This window comes from Lonchura striata, chromosome 7 (assembly GCF_046129695.1).
Source record: "Lonchura striata isolate bLonStr1 chromosome 7, bLonStr1.mat, whole genome shotgun sequence".
Taxonomy (NCBI): Eukaryota; Metazoa; Chordata; class Aves; order Passeriformes; family Estrildidae; genus Lonchura; species Lonchura striata.
In genome coordinates this window covers 26208546-26214013 of record NC_134609.1, presented here as the reverse complement: position 1 = coordinate 26214013, position 5468 = coordinate 26208546, and positions in this window count along the sequence as shown.

Sequence of the window (5468 nt, the reverse complement as noted above, 5' to 3'; positions counted from 1 at the left end):
GCGGCGGCACCGCGCTCCTGCAGCCCCGCTCCGCGCTGCGCTCCCGGCGCGGCCCCGGCAGCAGCGGAGAGGAGGAGCGGCAGCGGCAGGAGGAGGAGGAGGAGGAGGAGGAGGAGGAGGAAGAGAGGGGCGGCACCTCTGGTCCCCGTGGGAGCCCGGGGAGCGCTGGCAGCGGTGCGGGGCACGGGAGGGAATCCCCTCTGCTGCTCTCCCCTCTCTGTCCCCACACGCCGGGCAGGGATGCTCCGGGACAGCCGGGGCGGAGCTGCGGGGCCGCGCCAGAAGTTCCGTGTGCCCAGGGAACCTCTGTGTGCCCAGCGGAATGTGCCAGAACCTCTGTGTGCCCAGGGGGATGTGCCAGAACCTCTGGGTGCCCAGGGAACCTCTGTGTGCCCAGGGAACCTCTGTGTGCCCAGCGGGATGTGCCAGAAGCTCTGTGTGCCCAGGGGGATGTGCCAGAACCTCTGGGTGCCCAGGGAACCTCTGTGTGCCCAGCGGGATGTGCCAGAAGCTCTGTGTGCCCAGGGGGATGTGCCAGAACCTCTGGGTGCCCAGGGAACCTCTGTGTGCCCAGCGGGATGTGCCAGAATCACTGTGTGCTCAGCGGGATATGTCAGAGCCTCTGTGTGCCCAGCGGGATGTGCCAGAACCTCTGAGTGCCCAGGGAACCTCTGTGTGGCCAGCGGGATGTGCCAGAAGCTCTGTGTGCTCAGCGGGATATGTCAGAGCCTCTGTGTGCCCCGAGAACATCTGTGTGCCCAGCGGGATGTGCCCTGCAAACCTCTGTGTGCCCAATGAACCCCTGTGTGCCCAAGGGGATGTGCCCAGGGAACCCCTGTGTGCCCAGCAAAGCTGCTGCTCAGACACCAGAGCACATCAGTGCCGCCTTTGGCGAGCCACACAGAACAGCTGCCTAAAATTAGGGATTTCATACAATCATAGAATATCGGAAAGGACCCACCAGGATCATCGAGTCCAACTCCCAGCCCAGTGCAGGACACCCCAAGAGTCCCACTGTGTGCAATTGTCCAAACACTTCTTGAGCTCAGGCAGCCTCGGTGCTGTGCCCACTGTCCTGTGGAGCCTGAGTGCCCAGCTGCTGCAGTAAAGTAGAAAAATCATAAAGAAAGGCTTCACAAAATCAAGCCTGTCTCCTGGAATCAACTTGCAAAGCTAGCATTTTGCAAGTTCCCATGTGAAAGCAATCCTGTTGGGAGCAATTCATTAACATAACAAGCTATTAAAAGCTTGTTAAAAAAAAAAAAAAACAAACACCTGCATAAAATAAATAAACTTTAAAATAATTTCTTAAAAAATAACTTGCACCTGCATAAACTGTTTTTATACATTAGATAGAAAAATGAAAACTCTTTCACAAACTGTCCCTACAGGTACACACCAAGGGTTTGAGTGACCAGTCAATGCAGAATAACAACTTGTTACTAACCAATAAAAGTAACTGGCAAGAAAGCTACTGACCAATTAGAGTCCCAAACGAGGTCTGCAAAACTGTGTAAAAAAGGAATGAATAAAGAATGGCCTTTTTCCACCATGAAGAAAATAGAGTTCCATGTGATTTACCAACCACTGGACAAAAACTTCCTCTTAATATCCAACCTAACCCTCCCCTGACTCAGCTTTATGCCTTTCCTTGAGTCCTGTCACTGATGATGAGAGGGAAGAGAGCAGTATTTGCCCCTCATGAAGTTGTTAAAGACCACCATGAGGCCTCCTGTCAATTTTTTTGTCATCTCTTCATGGCATTCTAAGTGTTTGACTCAGCCTTATCAATTTCTTTTCAATTTATATTAAAAAAGAGGTTAACCACATTGAACTGGCCAAGAAACACATTCTAACAAAAGTTTCCACTTTTGTAAAACTTGTCTTTCATATCACATAGCACACTACTTTCTTTTAGTCACTAAATACTGAACTTTGTGAACTGTTCTTTGCTTGACAGAGCTTCACTTTTGGAAAAACCCACTGAATGGGAGGGAAGTCTCTTCAGGAGCTCAGCAGCCCCAGATCCAAATGTCATGCTGAAGAGAATGCCATCCTCGCTACACAGGTCATTTATTTCTGTAGCTACATTGCCTGCAGTGCATTTTAATCACTTTAGTGGTTTCCATCTTTGGTGAGATGTGATTTCACTGCTGATACAGGGTTCTTAGAAAAGTGCTCAAACTTCTGCTGGTGCCTCTGTGGCAGCAGCCTTTTCATGCTGTAAACACCCAGACTGAGAACAAAAGACATTTACACTGGAATTTTGCCAATGTCAGTAATAGTAGGAGATAAATGTTTATTTCCTAAATTGCTCTCTTGGGTCCTAACCCGTCTCTGGATGAAGTTTAACAGGTCTTGGGAATGGGAATAAATTTTCATGACAGCGGGTAATTTGCTGTATATATACACAGATTTAAAAAAAAAAATGGAAAGTGGGAGAGGATCTGCTGACTGCTCAGCACTCTCTTGTTTGCATGCAGGTAGCTTTGATTTTATTTGACATGTCCCCCATGTATTATTTCTATATAGAACCCATTATGTCAGCACATGACAAATATCTCCCAAATCTATTAATATGTTATTGATTCTTGAATGATGGCTTATAATTGGCTTGGGATTGCTAAACTTTTTTAACCAGCAGCTTCAGGAGTTGGACACATTCACATTTGAAGTTGAATTTCCAAAACAGGACTTCTATATTCAGAGGAAATAGAAAAATACAATCAACTCGACTGAAGTGAGGAGAAATGTTTCATCTTTTGAGTGTCAGATACTGAAGGCACTTAATCAAAAAGTGACATTATTTAGTTGACAGCTTGCATGGGTAGCAGTAGGAGGAGGGCAGCACCAGCTCTGGTCAGCAGCAGAAGCAGCATTAATATGCAATGCATGTCAGTGGAATGTCAATAGCAATATTCTACCAGGAAAGTGTGGGCCTGGGTATCCTTTTTTCCCAACAGTTCACAGGAGAGTGAATTGACAGAAGTGCTGTTGCTTTGTCACCTGTCAAAAAGCAGATATGGAGAGGAATAATGGCTTTTCTAACCATTCCTAAAGAGGGATATGACTGTAGAAGCAATTTGTTTCTATCTCTCAGCATCAATGGCATGACTGGGGGACCTTCCCTTCCTCCTGCCTCCTCTCTTAGTCCTTTCTTGTGGCATATTTCTCCTCCTCACCCCTCTCTTGCTGTGGTGCTACAACACACTGACAATATCTGCTCACTTTGCTGGAGTTTTGCACCACCCCCCTTTCCTGCTCTCCTGGCTCCTCTTGCCTTCAGCTAATTGATTGTTTGATAAAATATGCTGGAATAGAAATGCAGAACCATGCTTGTGCCCTTAGCATGGGTAGACAGAAGAGCACTCAAAAATATCCATTTGCATGTGAAGATGCCTGTTGGTACATGGATAGTTCTGCTTTACCCAGGCAGCTGATGGAATTGTGGCTCCCCCAGGCAGGAGCAGGGCACAGCCTGCCAGGCGTGCTGCTCTGCAGGTGTGAACTGCATCCAGGCAAAGAATGATTCCTTCACTAATTCCCACTTGTCTTTAACCAGCCATCTCTGTGTCTGCTGAAGAACGAGCAGAAAAGGAATAGGATCACAGCCAAATCTGCTGATGATGATTTCAAGTTTTTGCTATTCTGTATTTTAATTAAGAATAAAAAAATTGTCAAAAAAAAAGAGAGAAGGAACGCCAGGGAGTTGTTTATTCAAGTTTGTTATTTTAGCTTTCGACAGAACAGTGGAGCAAAAATGCTCAAAAATGCTTTCATGCTTTGAAAAATGCTGGTCAGCTACATTTTATTTGCTTTGATTCTTTAACTATACACATGCTTATTAGAATAATATTTAATAATGTGATCACCTCATTAATTTTAATAAGAAATTAATATGAAATAAACTTTTAATAAGAAAATTTTAAAGTAAATAAACTCTGAAATTAGTTCCAAAAGCATATATTTATTTAGAAATAAAAAATTTCAGGACTTATAAATACTTCCCATCCCTGGGAGTGTTCAAAGCCAGGTTGAATGGGGCTTGGAGCAATCTTGTCAAGTGGAAGGTGATGATCTTTGGAATGAGATGATCTTTAAGACCCTTTCCAATTGAAAGCATTCTATGATTCCATTTGAAGCACCAGGGAGAAGTAGAATTTTGCTCATTTGCCTACAGGTTCCTTAAATGTTGAAATTTAGAAAAAAGCCCTCCTGCTTCTCACAGTCCAGTCTGAGAAATGTACTATCTTGCTGGCTTCTTTAGGAAAAGTAATCCCTTTTAAAGCTGTCTCTTTTTAAGACTTCCATTTATTTTTGGTGCTTGGAGTTTTAATTTGCAATACTTCATAATTAACTTAGCTTTCTGTATGAATTAATCATTTGCAGCTATTGCTACTAGGGGGAAATTCCTGCTATGAATAATTCTTACCATTTAAGTTGGAAGCCATACCTAGCAGCTTATGTTTTACTAATAGCAAGTGATACACTTAGCCAGCTTTTTTATCCTTTGCAGCTCTTTGCAGACCTTTTTTCCCCCTCTGTGCCCGACAGTCATGCTGTTAATTACTCTGCAGTGGGACTGTGTGGTACTTAGTTCCACTGAATAATGCATCTCCTCTTCTCCAGGCACAGAGGGTGTGCATTGTATTTTAATCTGCAGAAATTATAACCCACAGAAAGTGTATGTGTGAATGTGTATTTCTATATATACAATACTCACTATGGCATGTAATGTTCAGAGGAGAGAGGGGAAAAAAAAGCAGAAATTTTGCTTTTAAGAGAATCACTGACCAATTCATCAATAATGCTAAACATTTATTTGGCTGAACAGCTGTGTGTGTGATAACCAGGTCTGACATGCTCTGAGGGGGTAATTTTTAAAGCTGGAAAGGCTCAGGGTGGAGAAAGGGGGTGCGGAAGAAGAAAAGAGATTGAACAGCTCCTGTGTCTCTGCTAAAAAGGAGTAAAATATCACTTGTTCCCCTTTGAATAGAAACAATATTAATTTTAATGTCAGAATGCAGGGCAGACACTTCCCCATCCACCTAGATGAAAATATGAACAGGAATAGGTGATTCTTCATTGTGATGCTTTTGGTGGACTATACAAATATATATATATGTGTGTGTCATGGGCAAAATCCTGGACTTGTATACATAATGGCATAGGCTATCTATACACATTAAATAATTTAACTTCTTCAAAAGTAAAGAAGTTAGGACACTATTCTAAAATATTTTCAAGTTAGGGCACTTGTTCTAAAATATTGTTCATACATAGTCTTGACCCAAAATAGTAGTAGTAGTCTGAGATGGTGCTCCTTCAGGTTTGTTTTGTACAATTCACACTGAAAACTAGTCAAAAAATACGATATTGTGAGGGTTTCAATGAAGGTCTGAAATTTTCAATGCATTTCAAATTTAGAAAATTGTATTCTATGGTAAAATGTCTCTTAAATTTATTTT